The 23,865-nt window shown below is 41.9% G+C and overlaps 1 protein-coding gene across 17 annotated transcripts in view; it reads left to right on the forward strand.

The window, feature by feature from the left end:
• The window catches only part of ENOX1 (ecto-NOX disulfide-thiol exchanger 1), a 506,538-nt gene that overhangs the window by 229,251 nt on the left and 253,422 nt on the right, over positions 1 to 23,865 (forward strand). The window contains exon 1 of one of the 17 annotated variants that reach the window (XM_073345263.2): positions 21,114 to 22,073. The exons of the other annotated variants lie outside the window; for them this stretch is intronic. The gene's annotated coding sequence lies outside the window, so the exon portion shown is untranslated. Of the gene's footprint in view, positions 1 to 21,113; positions 22,074 to 23,865 lie in introns of those variants that run through there. 17 annotated transcript variants of the gene reach the window in all.

Here is a 23,865-nt window from a genome sequence, read left to right on the forward strand (position 1 = left end):
CTTCAACATCCAGTACAAGTTAATTCTGCCCATTTTCCACACTCCTTTATCCAATCATCAGTGACTCCATTCATTCACACTTTCACCACTGGAATTCTAGACAGTTTGAATTCTTTCATGTTGTTTCCTAAGAGGCCTAATAGACATAACAAGAATACTTATGTCCTACCCTGTGAAGTCTCCCCTTTTAACTTTATTCAAAATTTTTTTTTATACAGATTGAAATTTAGAATCCAGTGTTTTTAGTATCAAAAATATTTCAGTTACCTGCTCATGGAAATACTTAAAATGGCAGAGATGTTCAGAAAATAAAGAAAACACACACAAAAAACCCTAATAAATCTGTGATTTTTTTATTATATAAGGGAAATATTACTTTTTCTAATACCACAGCCCTGAACTTTTCTACAATTGGTCCGGAAGAAACTACTAATAAAATAAAGCCTTCTTGTTAGACTGCTTGTAAAATTTATGGGGAGATATTGGTGAGCACCAGAGCTATGCACTGTATTCCAATTTAAACTGTTGTATTTCTATGCACTCGTTACATATTTATAACTATTCAGTTTTATGAACTTTGAGCCACAGAATTAACTGCTTTTGTGTTGTTGTTTTTTAACAATTTTATTGTTGGGGTGGAATAAGTCCAAGTTTTAGTTCACAGAATAAGAGATGGTGCAGAGCAGTGTGTCAGCCTACAATAGTCTCCTAATGTGCAAGTTTTGGGCCTGACTGACTTTTAAGCCAAAGGCTGAGGCAGATGGCACATGCTGCAGCAAGAGCCTGTGGGATGAATTCAGTGTGTGTGTGCTGCAATTGAAACTCTGACACCCTTTCAGTGGGTGCTCCCCCACCTGCTATTTATCACTGGCTGCTCCATCGGCTCTTGTGGCAGGTGCAAAGGGAATGGTTGGGCTATGGCCCCACACACTAATTCTAACCCTTTTCAATAGCTAGTGCCTGCACTCCCCATTTGGATTATGCCCACCTCCCGTGCATGGCCAAGTTGGGAAACAGATTCCTTTCACCTCTTCTCCCCTCTTTCTTCACTACCAAACAGCGAGGCAGACTCTCACTGTAGTGTCCATTAACAGAATCTCTGTTATTTTGTACTGTTAGTGTTCAGGCACTTGCTATGCCTTTGAGCAAATACTTGATAAAAGCACAACTGGTATTACAGTCACTGTGCTTTATCCAGATAAAATCTCAGTGCTATTGGTTGGGTTCATCTGGAGTTTTAGAAGCCAAGTCTGGAAGGAGGTTATGAAACTTGCTAACAGTTGCTGCTGGTGATAGGTTTCCCACTGAAATGGACATGGAGTGATACAGACCACTGGTCTGATACCTCCCAAAGCACTGGAAAGAGGAGAGAGTAAGAATCGGTGAATCAGCACAATACAGACCATGAACTTGTTGTTCTGAAGATACAAAATGCCCTAAACTATGTTGCCTGTTTTTAGATTTTGCAACTTTTATTTCCTTCCCATTTTTTCCTAATCTCAGGGATTCTTTTTCATGCCAGTTGATGTCATCTGCAACCATATTGAACCTAAATATTTACCTATCTTGATATTGGGTCCTATCTGAACAGTCCTACTGCAAGAGCTGCAGCCATATATACTTTTATTTTTTTATTAAAAAGACAAAAATATCCTTGCTACATTTAGAAGTGGCAAAACCATACATTGTGCTAGGGAACAATTTATTTGTATTTGTGTGTTTATGGTGTACTGCAAAGCCGGTAAAATGCTTCAGTCGTGGCCAGGAAAAGAAAAAATTTCTAGGCACTCAGAGATGGGAGGGATATATAAATTTCCTAGAGAAACAGATAAAGTATCTCATAGACCTTACAAGTGGGACTGCTATCAACGTAGGTCAGGTTTTAGCCATAACAGCCACGTCTCAAACCCTTTAATGACACCAACACTAAACAAATCCACACATAGAGCTTAAAATTACATTTTTCCAGACTATGCCAGTGACAATATTTTCTTCCCAAGACCTTTTCCACTGTAATGTGGTCTCATTTTTCTCTCCTTTCTTAATTAAGCCTTTCCAAACTCTCTGCTGCAAGAGCTTGCTTTTTCTGTAATGGTTTGGAGCAGAATACTGGATTTCATACCGCCCATTCTTTAAACACAAGTCCTCTACTCTGGTCCAGAAGAGGATTAGTTTAACTCCTATTAGCAGTGTGCTTGGAAAATATTTAGTTGGAAAGAGAAAGGATGATTATGCAATTTATTTTCCATTTGATGTACGAACCAGAATTCATTTTGTCTACCTCTGTGCGATGCAGAGAAATTTCAGTTGAATTAGAACATCAGAAGTTTGCTTTGGCACAGCATCTTTGGGAAAAAATGATATATTTCTGATAGTGCTGCTCAGACCTCTCAGCTGGAGATGGTACAGAATGTACCTCACATTAGATATACATTTAATCTAACTATAGTCAACTAAAATCAGATGCAGGATAAGTTATATAAGTGGGACATAAATGATCAGGATAGACAGCCACTTTACTGGGGCAATCTTCAAGGAAACAGTTTTTTCCTATTAACTTATGATTACTATGTTACTCCAAAGGGATGATCACAATTGATCGTACCATTTTGTTGGGACATTTCTTGGCTGAATTACCATGTCAAATGTAATAAGACATGTTTTAGTATTATGGGAAAGGATCATAATTTGCTTGTGGCTCTTATTGTCTGCCTGTCTCACTCAATGACTACTAGGAAAAGTCTAGTGATGTACTGGGGTTTTTTTATGTTCATTTCAGTGTTCTAATATTTTACATCAGTATATTGCAAGTTAATCATGTTCATGCATTAAAAAAGGTACATAAAACATTACCATGATTCAGATGAAGGAAATGATTGCAGAGATGGTGTAATAACCTTAAGTAACATTTGAATACACATAATTTAAACGAGATCCCTTAAATGGGACAAAACTGTATCTTTCAGAGCATCCCTATTAAGCAGCATCAACTGTACTTAATTTCTGCATCATTTTGAACACATACTATAGGGTAGTATTTATTCTTGAAAATTCCCTGTGGTTTAAATGAATGTCATGTAGTGTGGATCTCTCTTGGTAAATTATATAACTCTGGCCCCACAGCATGGAGAAATGCACAGCATGGGAAATTTACTCCAGAAACTCTGAGGTACACCTTGTGAAATTAGAACTGTTTCTCATTCCAAAGGATGGCTCCGTAGCCTTGTTGAATGGGATGGGGGAGCCGTGTACAAACCCTGCAGATCACTAGTTCCATTACTAGGATTGTCATCTCTTCCACACTGTTCCCTATCTAATGGCACAAAGGCCCTCTTTGAGAGGGGCGTTTTCAATTCCTTTATGAATTTCTGATTGGGATTCCCCCAAGTCCCCAAGAAACATGCCATGGTGAGTGGCTGCTACCCAGCCCAAACTCCAACACACTACCTTCGGCCCCAGAGAGCTCCAACTCTGTGGTATGCATGCAGAGCAGTTTTGAAGATTACTAGAGAGTGGAGAGAATGAATGCTGTTGAACTAGCATATCTTGCTTTCATATTCCCAAGCTCAGTTGCATCCAGTTTTGCTCCTTTCTACCAGTATAAGTGGAGGGAAAAATCTATTGAGATGTCTTTAATTTGGAGTTTCAATTATTGCACTCATCTTGGGTAGTGGACTGCCTACAAATATGGGATCCAGAAACATACAGATTATGACAAAAAGAGAAGGCAAGTAGCTCAAGAAAAAAACTGTTTATTTTTTACCTATGTTCCATCTTGGAAACGCATTACTAAATGCCAGGTTTCAGAGTAGCAGCTGTGTTAGTCTGTGTCAAGGTTCCTCCCCCACTCTGAACTCTAGGGTACAGATGTGGGGACCTGCATGAAAAACCTCCTAAGCTTATCTTTACCAGCTTAGGTCAAAACTTCCCCAAGGTACAAAATATTACACCCGTTATCCTTGGACTGGCCGCTACCACCACCAAACTAATACTGGTTACTGGGGAAGAGCTGTTTGGACGCGTCCTTCCCCCCAAAATACTTCCCAAAACCTTGCACCCCACTTCCTGGACAAGGTTTGGTAAAAAGCCTCACCAATTTGCCTCGGTGACTACAGACCCAGACCCTTGGATCTTAAGAACAATGAACAATCCTCCCAACACTTGCACCCCCCCCTTTCCTGGGAAATGTTGGATAAAAAGCCTCACCAATTTGCATAGGTGACCACAGACCCAAACCCTTGGATCTGAGAACAATGAAAAAGCATTCAGTGTTTTACAAGAAGACTTTTAATAAAAAATAGAAGTAAATAGAAATAAAGAAATCCCCCCTGTAAAATCAGGATGGTAGATATCTTACAGGGTAATTAGATTCAAAAACATAGAGAACCCCTCTAGGCAAAACCTTAAGTTACAAAAAAGATACACAGACAGAAATAGTTATTCTATTCAGCACAATTCTTTTCTCAGCCATTTAAAGAAATCATAGTCTAACACATACCTAGCTAGATTACTTACTAAAAGTTCTAAGGCTCCATTCCTGGTCTATCCCTGGCAGAAACCAGCATACAGACAGACACAGACCCTTTGTTTCTCTCCCTCCTCCCAGCTTTTGAAAGTATCTTGTCTCCTCATTGGTCATTTTGGTCAGGTGCCAGCGAGGTTACCTTTAGCTTCTTAACCCTTTACAGGTGAGAGGAGCTTTCCCCTGGCCAGGAGGGATTTCAAAGGGGTTTACCCTTCCCTTTATATTTATGACAGTCTGTATCCGCAAAAAGAAAAGGAGGACTTGTGGCACCTTAGAGACTAACAAATTTATTTGAGCATAAGCTTTCGTGAGCTACAGCTTACTTCATCAGATGCAAGTGACCTGTAGCTCACGAAAGCTTATGCTCAAATAAATTGGTTAGTCTCTAAGGTGCCACAAGTCCTCCTTTTCTTTTTACCAAATGCCTATGTGAAAATTAAAGTTATCTTGGCCAGCTCTAATTACATAAATTGATCTATATCTTCCTACCCCAAATTATTGCCAACACTAGTCTATAGTATTGAATACAGGATGTATAATTATGCTTTGTTTTTAAATAGTGGCTGCAGCAAGAAAATATTTAAAGCAATTACATATTGTACATGTTAATTTACTCTTTGGCTTGTGGCTTTGGGTGCAGTAGATGAAAGATACAGAGCTGTCTCTGGCCCTCTCATCCTTTCCAGTTTTTTTAATGTATTGTGCAGTTTCTTGTTCATGTGTATTTTTGAACTTATATGTGAGCTTGCAAAGCTATGCAGTTTAAGTGCCAGTCTATGCAGCTTACCAGAGGAGAAAGGCAATAAGGTGCAAGGACATTCTCTGCCTCCAATAGGTTATTTGCTATGTGACAGATGTAGATAATGCATTTTGCAGGACAGATTTTTCTCCTGATGTCTTGCAGCTTAAACATGAGAAAAACCTAGAGACCACATTCAGAAGTGCTGGAATTTTGCTTGGTCACTAAAGACTCAAACCTTGAAGGTGGTGAGCATCTTTTGAGAGGTGCTGAATGCCCACAGATCTCATTAAAAAGACTTTTGAGAGGTGCTGAGCACTTCACAGGATTGGGCACACAAATAGGTCCACTCTGCTTAACATATATTTCTCTGTTATGCAGAAACATACCCCTTGAGTTGTGTAATCCTTAGACCAGGAGGAATAAATATGCATTTGTAAGTATAGTATAAAATATTAGAATTTAGCCCTTAATGTAGCTAAGTGGCAGACTGTTATTTCATCTGAAGGACACACAGCTCACATAAATTTTCCCATTCTTTTCTCTAATTCTGGAGGAAAAAAGCAACAATAATATTGTAGCACTTTCACCATCGGCTATCTCTCTTGTTCTGTAAAATGTAACAAAGAGGGTGTATATTTTCTCCATATGGTAACAAAAACCTTTTTTATTCCCAAATGAAACCCTGAAAAGGTCACATTGGAAACGTGAGTCACAGGCTCTGTAATTCAAATGTGAGCTAAGTTTAAAAAATGATGTGTCTGCGGGTTGCCAAGTACCGTTAAAGTCTACAATGTTCGTTTGGAGTCAAGTCGAATAGAACAGGACCCAGTGGTTAATTGTACTTTCCTGAGCCGTGTATATGGATTTTTTTCCTACATACCTTTCCAGTACATATTACTACAGCAGAATTCTAATTTTCCATTAATTCTCTGTTTAGGGTTAAATAGTGTGTAAAAATCTGATTTCATGGGTTGGTTCTGACAAAAGTAGTTAATTCTCTAGTTTATCAATTATCATTAGAGAACTGTACTAACACACGTTTTTATGACTGATATGCTTGAAGCTTTCTAATGAATATAACTTGAAATAATCAACTTATTAACAGAACCCAAAATCTCTATTATACAATAAAGAATTAAAATGAAAATATTTGATTTCAGCCTCAGAAAGAGGACTTTGGTTTTGCTGTTTAGATCCATGTTGACTTCTACCATCCTTCCATCAGACATGTAGATTGACCACTGAACAAAGGTCAGTCTTCTCTCTGTTTCACAGTAACGGCCGTGTTAGTCTGTATCCACAAAAAGAAAAGGAGTACTTGTGGCACCTTAGAGACTAACCAATTTATTTGAGCATAAGCTTTCGTGCGCTACAGCTCACTTCATCGGATGCATACTGTTTCCACTGTAGCTCACGAAAGCTCATGCTCAAATAAATTGGTTAGTGTCTAAGGTGCCACAAGTACTCCTTTTCTTTTTGCGAATCTTCTCTCTGCTTCCTTTCTGTTGTGCTTCTAGGGATGGTTTCTCCTTCAAGTAGTGTCCCTATGGGAGCTCCACTGTAGATGTGTCTGCGTCCCTGAGCTGCTGATCAGAGAACTTTGGTAACAGGGTTTGTTAGGCCCACACATGTGCTGTCTCTCCTCATGGTGTGTCACAAGGCTAGTTAGCACAGGCTAACCCTCCTCAGTTCCTTTCAGCCGCCCCTGGCTAGAGACGGAGCCATTAGCAGTCCATTAAGACTAATTGTTCTCCTCTTTGCATTAACACTTAGATAGTTCTAGTTAACTCTTTTTTCCTGTCTTTTAAAAATAATTTTAAACCCCACAAACCTTTATTTTCTTCCTGCCTCTTCTCCCCACCGGGTACCCTTCCCCTCAGCAGGGTGTGCCCGGATCCCCAGGTTTCAAGAAGTACCGCACCTGCAACAAGGCAGTCCCAGTCCCAAGTGCATCCGCTGCTTTGGCGAGGGCCTCATCCAACAAAAATGTACCCTCTGCCAGCAGCTCCCGCTGAGATCCTGCAAGGATAGAGAGCACCGCCAAAAAATTATCTTCATGGAAGCAGCTCTCTGACTTCAACCTTCCGGCAGATGTGAGTCTTCCTTACAACCTTCAACTTCTAAGGGTAGCGGGTCAATGAAGCTGGCTGGGGACTACTCTCACAAGTCTGAAAAGAGAGTGGGAAGTCCCTTCAGTGAGCCTAGAGGTAGCTGCAAGCGATCACCATCTCACTCGGTATCCTCGGCACCGAGACTACAGTTCAGCACCTGTGCCTCAGGGTGACCACCGATATCCGGTACCACTGACAGGCTCACAGACCCTTTGGGCATGGGCACCGAATCTTTGGTACCAAGAGACAAGGGCAAACACCCTAGGAAGATGTTCTTGATACACAAGTTGACCTTGGTACTGCCAGGGGTGGCAGCCTGCCCAGCACCGGAGAGACCAGGGCAGACCGCCACCACCAGCAGAGTTCCACCAGACCAGAGACCTCTGCATGACAGATGCACCATGACAGATTCACCCCACTTCTCATGGGCGGTGGGTATCATAGGCTGGGGGAGGCTGTGCCTCCCCAAACAGCCAGGCATGGCCCTGCTCATGCTCTGCCCCCAGACCCCTTCCTGCCAATTCTCCTGTCCCTGTGCTGTGGCCCCAGCTAGGATTCAGGCTGGGTCCATACCACCTACCCTCCCGGTGCTCTGGGGCTGGGGAGGCTGTGGCCACGCCCTCCCCCCCACCCCCCCGCCCTGCACTCCTGGCTCTCCGGGGCTGGGAGGCTGAGGCCACGCCACCCACCCTTCCCAGCACTCTGGGGCTGGGGGCGCTAGCCTGGGGTGGGGGCCAGCGGCTGCAGTAGGGGGGCTCTGGGCTCCATGGGGGTGAGAGCGGAAGGGGCAGGGCCTTGGTTGGAAGGGGAGAGGCTGTGGGCTAGCCTGCCTCCACTGGCGGTTCATGCACTGCCCATGCTGCTTCTCAGCACTGACATTGCAGCACCAAACCTTTACCAGCCACAGGGGATATCCCCACAATCATGCCATGCCCCTCCACCGTCTAGCGTGTGGTTGGACAGTGAGCCAGAGGAGGTGGTCTCACAGTGGTCCACAATCCGCCCTCCTCCTCTCTACTTTGGGGTTCTTGTCAATGACTCTGTGCTTGAGAAGGAAATGAGGAGGTTTAGCCCGTGTGCGCTGACTAGCCTTGTGACAGGAGAGACCGCACATGTGTGAGCCTAACAGACACGGCCACTGAAGTTCTCTGATCAGCAGCTCAGGGACACAGACACACCTACAGTGGAGCACCCATAGGGACCCACATCTCGAAGAACCATGTTACTGCACAAGGTGAGTAAATTCTGCTGTCTCCTATATCAGAGTAAGTATTGAGTAAATGGACTGAGACTACTGTAAAAACCAGTGTGAGAGGAGAATTTAGTCTTATACTTCACTCAGCCTCTGCATAGTTCAAAAATAAAGACCAATTACTCGGTGTTTGGTTTATTACTTATTAATGGCTCAATTCTACTTTTTTCTGAGCATGCCCTTCGAGGACATTTCTAGGACCAGGACCAGTAACTGAGGTTGTTCAGTACTTGGCAGAGTTATGCCTTTTCTACTGGCCAAAATTTCTGAGTTCAAAGAAATAGAACATGAGGGTTTGATCCTGAAAGGTTCTTAATACCCACAACTTCTTTTGTCACTCGATTACAGACATAAAAGTGGCAATTCTTCAACAAAAAAAACTTCAAAAACAGATTCCAAGGCGAGACTGCTGAATTGGAATTAATTTGCAAACTGGATACAATTAACTTAGGCTTGAATAGAGACTGGGAGTGGATGAGTCATTACACAAAGTAAAATATTTCCCCTTGTTTATTGTCTCCCCTCCCCCACCCCCCACTGTTCCTCAGACGTTCTTGTCAACTGCTGGAAATGGCCCACCTTGATTATCACTACAAAAGGTCATCCCCCCCCCACTCTCCTGCTGGTAATAGCTCACCTTACCTGATCACTCTCATTACAGTGTGTGTGGTAACACCCATTGTTTCATGTTCTCTGTGTATATAAATCTCCCTACTGTATTTTCCACGGCATGCATCCGATGAAGTGAGCTGTAGCTCACGAAAGCTTATGCTCAAATAAATTTGTTAGTCTCTAAGATGCCACAAGTTCTCTTTTTCTTTTTGCGGATACAGACTAACACGGCTACTACTCTGAAACAACTTCTTTTGACGTCAGTGGTAGTTGTGGGTGCTCAGCACCTCTCAGGTTGTCATCACTGCTGGTCTCAGTAGATTGATCCTCAGTCCTGTAGTCTTTTATAGCCACCCATTGCTGAACAGCCTGCAAGAAAATCAATAGAACTGAGAGGCAGATTGAAGTCAAAATTACTGACATCAGCTGTATGGTGGGAAAATAGTGTTTAGATAGCAATGGTGAGACCTGGGTTCTCTCTGAATTTAATGACCCAACCATGATAAAGTGTCTTTTGCCTGATGCCACACATCTGAACACATTGGTGTTCAGAGTATGAATAAAGCTGTACTCTCATGTGTTTTACACTTAAAAAGGAAAGGAAACGTGCAAAGTGTCAAAACTAATAAAAGCTGCAGAATGTAGGATTCATGTTGCTAAGCATCACTTAAAGTGCAGTTCTGCTCTGAAAAGTGGCTGTTAATATGGCACCATCTTACTCAATGGATCTAATCCTTGTGTGTTTTCAGAGGCCTATCTTCTAATGCTACTGAGAAAAATAAGGTTTTTTTTCTGCATTTTATTTCTGATATTGCTGTAGAACCAACACAGCTAAGGGTGTGAATTCTGTTTCTTCTCACGTATCGATAAAATTGCTATCCAAGGTCTACTTACAAAGCCAAATTCTACTTCAGTGGTGTGCACTGCGGCATTTGAGTTGCACAGATGTAACAGCGGCTGTGTCTGTATTTTGAGCTATGAATGTGATTCCCCTGCTTGTGTGTGCATACTTGCACTAGATTGATGAGAGCTAGTGTGAATATAAACAGTGGTATAGCTATGGTAGCACGGGAGCAGCACCAGAGCCATGGCTTAGCCTGTGCTTAGTACAAATCCACCTGGAACCAGTGACTAAGCCCTGCCTCTGTTGGGGCTACCCATGCTGCCATGACTACACTGCTATTTATGCTCATGCTAACTCTAGCATGAGTATGTGTACATGAGCAGGGATATCTCACACTCACCTTGTACTGTAGAGGTAGCAGAAGAGAGACTAGAAGGCAATGAGATTGTGCGGGGTTAGCTGAGGGCAAAATCTGAAGACAACAGAATCACACAGCTAGAACCCAGGACCTAATTTAGCCTGTAACATCTTTGTTACTGGTGGTGCTGTATGAGAGGAAAGAACACAGGTTGAATTGCAGAGTGCAGGTTGAGTTTTCACAGCTGGTAATTAGGCCATATTTTGACTTGCAAACTTGTGCAGATTGATCCTGAAAGCTGAAGTCCCAATAACTCTGCTCTAAGGGAGGAAGGATGACCTAGTGGGTAAGGCACTGGACTGGGATTCTAGCTTTGGGTTCAGTTCCCAACTTTGCTATAGAGTTTCTGTGTGACCAGAAAGTCACTTAAACTTTCTGTGCCTCGGTTTCCCATCTCTAAAAAGTGGATTACTACTTCCTTTCTCCTATATTTTTACTTTATCTAAACTGAATGCTATTTGGTGCAAGGAATGAATCAAGCACAATGGTATCCTGATCTCAGCTCAGGCCTCTAGGCACCACTGTAATATGAAGAATAATAATGTGGAGCTGCATTTTCAGAGCCTTTTTTCCATATAAAACGACTCTTCAATATGTGTACGTGTGCAGTGTGTGACAGAAGTCAATAACGTTACTAGAGGACATGGCACTCATACAATGAATACATTTGAAAACCTGGGTGAACAATGCGTTGGAAGTAATCGTAAAGTCAAGCACTATCTATGAAAGTCATTGACTAGTTGAGAGGACAGCAGGAGACAAAGGAAAGGGGGATGGAACTTGACATCTCAGGCAAGTAATGTAGTGTGAGCTGTGTGGCTTCATCTTCATTAGATGGAAAAGTGAGAAAAATGCTTTTGGTGTTTCCCCATCTCTGTTACAAGAAAATAATCTGGAAGAGTCACACAAACTGAAGGAGGTATTTAATATAATTTATTATTTCTTTTATTGTTGCTATGAATAAACTCATCAAACAATAGCACAACACTCATGTTGCTTGCTGTTAGTTCTGCTGGGGAACCGGAATTTCTGACTTTTAAAATCCTGTCTTCACCTTTTTTCAGTTGCTACTTTAGCAGCTTTTTATTTCCTTCACTATTGCAGTTCATTGATTAGAGATTCATTAGCAAATCTCATGAAAAGTGTGGTGGTTTCTAGTAATCGTCATTTCCATGTGTTTTCGGAAACAACCTTTAGCCCAAAAAATTTTAGCTCAAAAGCAGAGCAGCAGTGAAGCAGTGGTAGAGCACATAAATGGAGCATTAGTGTAGCTAAGTGTACGTGGGTCCTTTCCCCAGATAAATAAAAAACAACACTACTCCACCTTCAAAGGTCAGAGAAATATTTCATTTCTATGTGTGTGTAGCAATGTCATTGTTCATATGCCTACTGGTATACTGATAGGCATACTATTAGAACTGGGAAAAAATATATAAACTTATCTGCTTTCACATTTTATTTCATTTGACTATTTTCACCCAGTGAAATACAGAAATCTAGACCATATAAACAGATCATACATGCTGTCAGGGTTCCTTTCCCCTTTGAACTCTGGGGTACAGATTTGGGGACCCGCATGCAAAACCCCCTAATCTTACTTTTACCAGCTTAGGTTAAAAACTTTCCCAAGGCACAAATTTCACCTTGTCCTTGAACAGTATGCTGCCATCACCAATTGATTTAGACAAAGAATCAGGGAAAGGACCACTTGAAGTTCCTGTTCTCCCAAAATATCCCCCCAAACCGTTACACTCCCTTTGCTGGGGAGGCTTGAAAATAATATCCTAACCAACTGGTTACAAAGTGAACACAGACCCAAATCCCTGGATCTTTGGACACTGAAAAAAAATCAATCAGTTCTTAAAAGAATAATTTTATTTAAAAAAAAAAAAAAAAAGAAAAGGTAAAAATCGCTTCTGTAAAATCAGGTTCGAAGATAACTTTACCGGGTAACAAAAGATGCACAAAACACAGAGGAATCCCCTCTAGCCTTAGTTTCAAAGTTACAAACAAAACAGGGATAAACCTCCCTCCAGCAAAGGGAAAATTCACAAGTTGAGAAAACAAAAGATAAACTAATACGCCTTGCCTTGCTGTACTTACAATTTCTGTAATATGAGAGACTGGTTCAGAATGGTTTGGAGGACGTGGATTGATGTCCGGTCTCTCTTAGTCCCAAGAGCAAACGAACACAGAAACAAAGAACCCAGAACAAAGCCTTTCCCCCCTCCCTCCCAATTTGAAAGTATCTTTTGTCCCCATTGGTTCCTTTGGTCAGGTGCCAACCAGGTTATTTGAGCTTCTTAACCCCTTACAGGTAAGGAGGAATTTTAGGCTACTCTTATAGTTACGACACATGCAATATCCACTTCCTCCATTTGTAGCAGTGTCCAAGGATGATGGAAGATCCACCCTTTCCTCTTGTGGATGTCTTTTATGTAGATGAAAATGTGTTTCATAGTCATAAATTAGCACAACAAGGCCTTATGATACTCAGTACAATTTATTTTGCTGTCATAGGAGGAGCACTTTTAGGATTTATGAAGCATTTAATCTTTTATTACTAAAGTTCTTACATAGTCTTGTTGACTCATTTCTAGATAAGACGTTGACTGTGGTTGGACTAGAACTTCTACACCCACAAGTTGTAACAACATTTTAAAATAAATATGCCAATATAGCACACAATTATTTTATAAATTACTATTTCAGATGCATCCATGTGTCATGGAGAAGTAATAGCAGCTTCAACATCAATAAAAGATCAAAAATTTATACCAAAAGAAATTATAACAAACTGAAGAAAGCTTTGTTATAAAATGACCACTGGACTCCAAGGCCCAGTTTTTTAAAGGTATTTAGGCATTGCTATGCTTATCATTGGGATGCCTAACTGATTTAGGAGCCTAGATATCATTTTCAAAGGGGATTGGGGATGTAGGGCCTAAACCCTATCAACTGTCAATGGGATTTTAGTACCTAAGTGTCTAAATCCCAATTGAAAATGAAATTTGGGTTCCTAAATCAGTTAGATGTTACGACACTGATTACAGCAATGCCTTAATAACTTTAAAAATCTGGGCCTGATTCTTTTGGAGAAGGAAGGTTCATGATCTTGTTATGGTGGTGGAGCATTGGTGCTGCACAGCATCCAATTCATTTTGCTCTGCTGAACAGGGAGTGAGGCATTGAAAGTCACTCGTAAAATACAAGATATTTCACAGACAAGGTGGGTGAGGTAATATCTTTCATTGGACCACCGTCTTTTGGTGAGAGGGACATGCTTTTGAGCCACACAGAGCTCCTCTGGGAAACATACTCCCAGCATTACAGCAAAATGCAAGGTGGAACGCATTGTTTAGCATAAGTAGTTAGCATGTATTGTAAGGAACCATGCAAGGTAGAGTGTTCTGTTAAAACTTCTGCAGGCGCAGGACAAAATGAGGAAGTTAGTGGGTTACAGATTATTGTAATAAGCCATAAATCTAGTGTCTCTCTTCAATCCATGAATAGGGTGTGTCCACACAGCAAAGAAAAACCTATGGCTGGCCTCTGCCAACCAACCTGAGCTGCGGGGCTGTTTCATTCCTGTGTAGACTTCTTGGCTTGGGATGAAGCCCTGGCTCTAAGCTCCTGTGGGGTGGGAAGGACCCAAAGTAAGGTTGCCAACTTTGTCATTGCAGAAAACCAAACACCCTTGCCCCGCTACCCCATCTCCAAGGTCCCGTCCCCCACTCACTCCATCCCCCTCCCTCCATCACTCGCTCTCCCCTACCCTAGCTCACTTGTTCATTTTCACCGGACTGGGGCAGGGAGCTGAGGTGAGGGAGCGGGTGAGGGCTCCGGCTGGTAGTGTAGGCTCTGAGGTGGGGCCAGAAATGAGGGGTTCAGAGCATGGGAGGGGGCTCCAGGCTGCAGCAGGGGGGTTGAGGTGCAGGAGGGGTGAGGAGTGCAGGGTCTGGGCTGCGCTTACCTCAGGCAGCTCCAGAAGTGGCGGCAGATTGCTCCAGCTCCTAGGCAGAAGCATGGCCAGGTGGCTCTGTGCACTGCCCCCACCTGCAGGCGCCACCCCTGCAGCTCCCATTGGTCAGGAACCATGGCCAATGGGAGCTGCAGAGTTCGTATTCAGGGCAGGGATCATCATGTAGAGCCCCCTGGCTGCCCCTGCACCTAGGAGCTGGACATGCTTGCCACTTCCAGGAACCATGGGGGTCCCAGAGCTCAGTCTCCAGCCTGAGCTCGGAAGTTTACACAGCAATGAAACAGCTCTGTAGCTCGAGCCCTACGAGCCTGAGTTGGCTGGCACAAGCCAGCTGCGGATTTTTCTTTGCTATGTAGACAGACCCTTAGTGTCTAGCCGAGTTATGAATTTAAGCTCCCAGGCTCATCTTTTGAAAGTGTTGTGTAGGATTTTCTTTGAGGATGAGCACTGATAGGTCAGCTATACAGTGATCGCTATGTGAAAAGTATTCACCCACAGGTGATTGGGTATTCTTGTCTTTTATTATTTTCTTGTGTGGGTTCAGTCGAGAGCATAGTGATTGTCTGGTGTCACTGAATGCAACATATTTTACAAAAACTTGTAGACTAGCTCCAATTCATTAGACATCTTTAATTCCTAGTCTGGGCAATGGCTTTCACCGCAAGGGGAACTAGAAAATGATACCAAAATAAAATCCCCATCAGTTGCCCAGGTACCCATTAAATGTACCCATTCTGTGGGTGAGTCAGACACATTTTTCTAACTATCCTCTGTGATAGTTATTTGCAGGGTTCGTGCAGTGTGAGAGGCAGGAAATCCAGCAGGTATGGTTATGTAGAAATCAAAGTAAAGTTTCTTTTCATGTTTGCATTGTTCAGTACTTTATACGTCAAATTTTAAAGCTCAGTAAAAAGTAAAAGAATGCATTAGTGCTTCCAAGAAAAACTGTTTTATACGTTTGGCGCAAAGTGACCCGTCTGCTAGCAGAGAGGCCAACAACTGAATAAAGAAGAGAGATCGCTTCCTTTCCGAGAGGATAAATTGGCATTCTCTGGATTTTATGAAAGTTTGTGTCCCCAAGACCTCAGTAGAATGGTATTCTGCATTACAATAGTTGGATCTGAAAAAAAGAAGGAAAGATGATTTTTTTTTTCATTTTACTTCAGGACATTAAAATATCCAACTCAGATGTTTTTCTGGATAACTTAATTGCCATTTAAGAGTCAAAATACAGTGTCCTGTTTTGTTTTTGTTTTTTTTACAGTTGAAATGATTACATGAGTGTTCTTACATATGAAAGTGTGTTTTGGGTGAGAATCAAGCCCTCAGGACTCAGGAAATTGTAAAAGTCAAGGGCTTCACCACATTAATTTGCTTAGTTTGCATATCCTGTATATTTTATGGTATAGATAAAATAAACAGTAAAACATTAAAGTTTATATTTATTAAGAAAAAAAGAGAAAATAGTACAGGTTTCAGGGTAGCAGCCATGTTAGTCTGAATCCGCAAAAAGAAAAGGAGGACTTGTGGCACCTTAGAGACTAACCAATTTATTTGAGCATAAGCTTTCGTGAGCTACAGCTCTCTTCATTGGGTGCATTCAGTGGCAAATAGTACGTGTGTTTAATGCAGCTGAGTATTAAGAACTATTACTTTGGAATTTTTGGGGTATTCTGTGTTTGATTTTTTTGTCCTTAACATTGAATTAATATTGGGTTTCTTCTTTTAGCTTTTTTTAAAATAACTATAAATGCTTTAAAGATGCCTCAGTGGTGCTAAAGCACTTTAGGAGCACCTCAGTATAACTAAACACCTCACCACTGCTAAATCACTGTAACAATGCATTCTTATCTGTATATCTGTCTAAATATGTAGTCTTGGAGGCCTTATCTGTGCATGTCCAATGTTCTAGATCTGTCTAAGATAAGTGTAACAGGAAAAAAAAGGAACAGGAAATTTTAAATAGTGTGAAAATGCTAAATATACTGTGACATATGTACCCCAGTGTAATCCCATTTAATTATTTGAATTATTTGGACTCTTTACTTTAGAAATACTAAAGCCTAGTGTCAGGTTTCAGAGTAGCAGTCGTGTTAGTCTGTATTCGCAAAAAGAAAAGGAGTACTTGTGGCACCTTAGAGACGAACAAATTTATTTGAGCATAAGCTTTCGTGAGCTACAGCTCACTTCATCGGATAAATTCAGTGGAAAATACAGTGGGGAGATTTAAATACATAGAGAACATGAAAAACCTAGTGTCTTGTTGTTGTTTATTACAGTCATGCCTAGAAGCCCCAACTGAGATCATAACATATGATGCTAGGCACCATATAAACACATAGTAATAGACAGTCCCTGCCCTAAAGCACTAACCATATAAACAGACAAGGCAGACAAAGGTTGGAACAAAGGAAATATTATTCCCACTTTGCAGAATGGGAATTGAGATACAAAGAGCTTAAGGCCAAAATTGTCAGAAGTATCTACTAATTTTGGATGTCCAACTTGAGACTTCTAGGGTCTAATTTTTCAGAGTACTTAGTATTTTTGTGTCACTTTGTATGATTAAAGCACAGCTCCCGTTGACTTCAATTGCAGCTGTGATTGTTCAGTTGGACACCCAGAAAAGGAGGAACATGCAGTGGCCACCTGTACAAAATTTGTTTTATGTTTTTTACATAGAATCTCAAAGAAACTCTGTGTTAGAGGCAGCGACAGAATCCAGTTCTCCAGGGTGGAATTCAACAACCTTAACCACGAGCCCATACCTTCTCTTCCTGCAATCCCTTGCCTCATTGATACAGATAACAGCCTCTTTCACAGTGTAACTCAGATCCATTCAGTAAGCACAATCCATCCTGTGCACTGAATGAACCAGTTGTCCTGTGGGGGATGGGGAAATATCTTGGGATTATGTAATTAAAGATTGTATCATAATACATATGCACAAGAGGGTCTAATTAAGGTTACCTTAATTCTGTCATTTCGTAAATATTGAGAACTTGACTTTGCAACCTTCATGTTCTTTTAATATAGTTTTTTAAGATGTAATTTGCTATGTTTAAAAAACTAATGGAAAGAAAAAAGTTTCTGCCATGTAGAATCATATTGGACCCACACACAGGTTAATAGTAGCTCTGACACACACATCCAGAGCACAGACCTCTACCATTTGAATTAATGGAATAACTGGCGATAGTAGTAGGTGGTTGGTCCTCTTTGTTGGCCAGGCACTAGACAAGACACACATTTTGCCAGAGAGTATCACAGATGTTTACTAGCAACAGAGGAACGTTAGGATTCAGGAATCCTGGGTTCAGTTCCAGATTCTGGAGGAGAGTGTTCTCGAGTAGTTATAGACCCTTCTGCCTCTCTCTCCTGCAACTAACTGCCTTCTTCCCCTGTCCCCTAGCATGTCCCTCTCCAGCCTGTCTCCTTGATCCCCTATTCACCCTGCTCCTGTCTCATTTTCCCTTCTCTTCTCCCCTGCTCCTCCGCCCGGCTCTCAAGTCAGGATGCTTCCTCCTTTTTCCCTGCATGCTGCATGGGCACCCGCAGTGGGGTCATTGAAAGCACAGAATAGATAGTCTCCATGCTCTTAGATCAGGTGCCCAGCACCACAGCAGCTAGAAGGAGCAATTGTAGCAGAAGTCCTGCTCAGCTCTGGGCTGGATGATGTGGAGATGGAGCATGCTTGGTGTGGTTGGGATGGAGCTGTATAGCTCATGTTTGCAGCAGGTGTAACGTATGAAATATTTGCTGCTTGACTCTAACAAGCCTATGCTGAGCATGTGCAAACAGTAATTTTCAGAGGAGTATGATGCAGCCAAAATTGGGTGGACTTCCATATGGACAGAAAATAGCCTTTCTCTGACCCCACGGGAAATGCAATGGGAGAGAATACTATTATGGGAAGTGTTATTTACCTTTAACTACAAATGTCGCTACCGGCTCTACTTATAGCTATGATGGGGTGTACCAGGTGTTTGATTCCCCTCTCCCCCGAGGCCCCAGTGCTTTGGTGCACCACATTTGAAGGGAGTGTCCTTTGGGAGGGAAAGAGCAGTGAGTCAAGTCCTCCAGGAGCTGCCTAGATAGGCCACTAAGGACCAGCTGTTGGTGAAATCAACAAGATTTGGTCCACTAGCAGCTGGAAAGCCCATGAGCAGACAGAAGCCAATAAGGGACCAGCATGCAACATAAAAAGAGCTGATTGCCTCCTCTAGGAGATGGTTCTTGATGAATCTGGAACAGGGAAGGAAGGATCTCCCCTGTTTTAACCCAAAAGCCTGCTGCGTTAGGAGCTTAACTCTGGCTGTACTTTTTGGTTGAGCCCGCAAAAGATAGTTTTGTTTTACATTGTGGAATTTAAAGTCCAGGGTGATGTCTACGCTGCAATTAAAAACCCGCAGCTGACCCGTGCCAGCTGACTCAGGCTCGTGGGGCTTGGCTAAGGGGCTGTTTAATTACAGTGTAGATATTTGGGCTTAAGCTGGAACCCGGCCTCTAGGACCCTGTGAGGTGGGGGGTTTCCAGAGCTCAGGCTGCAGCCCTAGTCTGAATGTCTACACTGCAATTAAACAGCTCCTTAGCCTGAGCCTTGTGAGCCTGAGTCACCTGGCACGGGCCAGCTGCAGGTGTCTAATTGCAGTATAGACATACCTAAGGTGGCCATGCTGAGTTTGGATATTGATTGACAGCTTTAAAATTAAAGGGAGTTTGTTTTGCAAGGTGCTCCACTGGTTCAGGCCATTATCATACCACATACAATTTCTTTTCGCTGCAGTTAGAGATGTGAAAATAGGACCCAGAATCCAAGCAAGGGCTGTTCATCATCTTAATCAACCATGATTCATAACTTATATTTTTGAGGTCCCTTATCTCCTTGAAGCAGTGAAGATAGTTACCATACTGGTCCAAGCAGAAGTTGCTGACTTTTCACCAACCCGTTCTATCCAGCCTACTTTGCCCTGGTGCTATCAAGCCTTTTAGGAGTCATGCTAAGTAGAGTGCACAATAAAATGAATAAATAATAACAAGAATTCCTGCTATGGAAGGTACTATAATTTTAATGGGCCAGGACTTGGAAATTCATTACGAAGAAAGGGAATGTTCTGCAGTTTGATTCCCTTGTGTGTGCTCCATCTCTCTTTAACAAATCACAAAAGCTAGGATCTGTTTCTTTATTTTTAAAAAATAAAATAACCAAGAATAAAGCAATGCATGTCCCATATGTGACAGAAATGTGTTACTGGAGAAGAGAAACATAATTTAAACTTAAAGGTTTCCATTTATCTTCATATTAGCTTGTGATTTAAAGCCAAATGACCACAACCTCTGTTTCTGGTTGCCTGTTTGCCAGAAGCTGGAAATGAGCGATGGGATGGATCATTTGATGATTACCTGTTCTGTTCATTCCCTCTGGGGCACCTGGCATTGGCAACTGCCAGAAGACAGGATACTAGGCTATATGGACCTTTGGTCTCACCCATTCTTATATTTTTATGTTCTTATGTTCTTCTTATGCACCAGCAGCAGTTTACTATATTTCAATCAGTTACATCTGGGCAAACGCACTGAAGGCAATGGGACTGCACAGATGTCACTGAGGGTATACTTGAAGACAGCGGGATAGTAGATGTATAAATGATGGCCTGATGTGATTTGCAAAACACTTGTAGCTGATGATAATGCTCAAGGAGGAAAAAAATCCATCTCATTTTCAGATCTACGTTTGAGTTTGCAGAGCTGGAAGTTAGGAGAAAAAAAAACTTTTTATTTGTAAACTGAGCACATTGTATATGAAGTCATTGAAAGACAATAAATATGAAACCACATAAAGACATTCCACAGTATAACTTTTCTTTAAACCCATTATATATGGGTTGCAACTTGATTTGACTGTTAGGAGTGCAGAAACCGCGGTATAAGGTTTTCAGGATCACCAGTCTTAGGCACCATGGCTTCCATTCATCTGTGTGTGTCAGGAACACATCAATGCAGTATGCTAAACCATGTGTAAAATTCTGTCCTAAACCTCCATTGGAGAATTTGATAACTTTGAAAGTCTCATGGATAGGAAGGACTGCATTTACTGTTGTGAAATTAAAGTGTATTTTAAAAGGGATAAAGTTGCTAAGTCAAATTCATGTTTGTTTTTCCCCTTCAGAATTCCAGAAGTGATTGGAGTATGCAGTTCTGTGGACTTATCACTTGCCAAGTTTCATATTTTTTTAAATCAAAGCCATTTTCTATTATAAGACGACTAAGAAGCATTAAAAATGTCTTTTGCACTCCTAGCCACATACAAATGGCCCAGATTTAATTGGTCTGTGACAAGAAAGTATTCCCAGGCTGAAGTCTTCTGTGCCAAGTGTTAGTTTGTAGTGAATGTTTAAGGCCAAATTCTAAACCACTAAATAACAAGGTTTATGATTAAAATCCAGCCTTGATTACATCAGTGTTGTTGAGCACTATCATACTATTTAGGGGTTGTCCACACAGGAAAAAAGCCTGCAATAGCTGGTGTGCACTAGCTACTCTGCACTAGCTCCCCGTGCGAACACTCTTTGGGTATGTGTACACAGCAAAGAAAAACTCACAGCTGGCCTCTGCTAGCCGACTTGGGCTCAGGGGCCTCACTGGGGGCTATTTCATTGCTGTATAGATTTCTGGGCTCAGGCAGGAGCCCAGGCTCTAGCATAGGGTTGCCAACGCTCCAGGAATTAAAGATTAATCTTTAATTAAAGATTATGTCATGTGATGAAACCTCCGGGAATATGTCCAACCAAAACTGGCAACTCTACTCTAGGACCCTCAGGTAGGAGGGTCACAGAGCTTGAGCCCAGAAGCCTACACCGCAATTAAACAACACTGCAGCCTCAGCCCCACAAGCCTGAGTTGGCTGGCATGGGCCAGCCGCTGGTATTTCTTTGCTGTGTAGACATACCCTTATTGCTGACTAAAGAGTGCCTTTGTGCGCATTAGCTTAATACACTTTGGAAGAGTACTATGCTAAACCACCTGAAGGCACTTTTAGTGCACAGTAAGAGTTAAAGTGGAGTAGCTAGTGCACTTTAAATTCACACCCTAGCTTAGTGTGCACTATCTTCCTCATGTAAATAAACCCTTAGCCTTTCCAGTGTATCCATAATCAGTGCATTCATTTACTAGCTTACTCATTTTTATAACAAGTTTTTTAATTCTACATTCTTGCTCTTTCAAACCCCACTAAAACCGTATTGGTGGTTGTTGGGTTTTGGTTGGGGTGTTTTTTTTTTTGGTAGTGAAAATGTGATACAAACATTCTGAATGTACATTATAGCCAATGTGTGTCGAACTGCTTTCCTTTTTATCTATGGTTACAGAAAACTAATGTTGTAGTTCTGATAAACTGTCAATGCCTGTTGTCTGTGAAGTATTTTTTTTTCCTGCAGTGTTCACAGAAAAATTCGCAGAATGCTTCACACCTCTACCCAAGGGTATACTATAATGCCTAGGTCTAGAACTGACAAGTGTCAGTCATAAAACAGGAATGGCTAGATCTGTGGAAAGGAAAGGAGTACAAGGTTCTGAAGACTACTTCAGGTGATTGAGGGGAAAAAAATCATGGTTAATTATAACAAATGCCACCCTAGAGTAAAGAAAAAAAATGAGGAAAGAGAAGTAAAGATTTTTTCCCCTACGATTTTGCTAAGAACAGAAACAGAAGATATGCAAGGTGAAATCAATTATACACTTGTGGATAATGGGAGAGTTACATTCAGAGAACAGACCTGGAGAAAAGCATGTTTGAGTGAGGATGGATGAAGGGAGAGGAGATGAGTCAATTGGATAATCGAAATCTGGTTGTTTGGATTACAGTATCAATAAGGGAGAGGAGTCTGCTCTAGAATGGCAGGGATATGACGCTCTGGTCTTAAAAATAAGGGTGGGGAGAGTATCCAAGGGGATAGGGAAAGGGAAGATACAAAGGGATACAAAGGGAAGTCTGTCAACAGGGCTGTCAAGCGCTTTGAATTCCATCTGCTGGGAGAGCAATACAGCGTTGGACAGACAATCCAATGGTTAGTCACATTTCCTGGCTCATGAGCACTTACCTTGCAGCCTTTACATTCTCTTTAATATAGTGCTTTTCTGGTGGAATTAAATTTTAGTTTTTTCAAGCCCCACTGATAACCATTCCCCATATGCCTAACTTCCATGCCAGTGTGACCTACAGAATGTGCTATGCTTTGACATAAAAGATATCATGAAAACCCTACTGGAACAGGGAGCCAGAGCGCTATTTAGTCAGGTACAGCATGTTCTGTTTTTAAAAATATATGTAGTTTGGTGCTTTTCTAGTACTTTACAAATTATTTGTGTGTCCTAAAGGATATGAAATAATTTGTAAAAGCACTGACAAGCCATATAAGAGGCTGACTTCTTGCTCTAGCAAGGTTTATGGTAGCTGCAATATCTCAGGATTTGTCTTCACATACAGTGCTACAGGAGTGCTTTAGTGAAAACTACTATGCGGATGGGAGAGCTTCTCCTATCAGCATAGTTCAGTGGTGGGCAACCTGTGGCCCACGGACTGCATGCAGCCCATCAGGGTAATCTGATTGCGGGCCGCAAGACATTTTGCCAACATTGACCATCCGCAGGCACGGCCCCCCACAGCTACCAGTGGCCGCAGTTCGCCATTCCCATCCAATGGGAACTGCCGGTTGCTCACCATTGGCGTTGTTAATCCACCTCCCCGAGAGGTGATAGTTACATCGACAGGAGACGCTCTCCCATCGACATAGCACTGTCTACACAGGGGGGTTAGGTCAGTATAACTACGTTGCTCAGGGATGTTTCACACCCGTGAGTGACATAGGTCAGGTCTATGCTATGGGGCTAAGTCACCCTATGTAATGCAACTCCTGCTACGTGAATAACATAGTTGGAGTTGACATACCTTAGGTCGACTTATTGTGGTGTCTACACTGCGCTGGGTTGATGAGAGAAACTCTCCCATCGACTTACTTTACGTTTCTCGTTCTGGTGGAGTACTAGAGTCGACGGGCAACTGATCAATGGCCAATTTAGCGGGTCTTCACTAGCCTCGCTAAATCGTCCCCCAGTGGAGACAAGCCCATAGTTATATCGATATAGGTCTGTAGTGTAGACCTGGCATCAGGTCCTATGAGGATATTACATCAGAGCGAGAGTGAATTGGTCACCTCAGTGATGGACATAATATGACAACTAAAGAAGAAAAATACACTTTGAAGTAATATTGCATTGAATGGATTTCTTCAATAGTCTGCTGAGGACCTTCCCCACACATTAGTAAGGTTACTTTACTTTCACAGGTCACCTTCACATTTTCAGAGAGGGGCCTGATGTT

This window comes from Lepidochelys kempii, chromosome 1, assembly GCF_965140285.1.
Source record: "Lepidochelys kempii isolate rLepKem1 chromosome 1, rLepKem1.hap1, whole genome shotgun sequence".
Taxonomy (NCBI): domain Eukaryota; kingdom Metazoa; phylum Chordata; order Testudines; family Cheloniidae; genus Lepidochelys; species Lepidochelys kempii.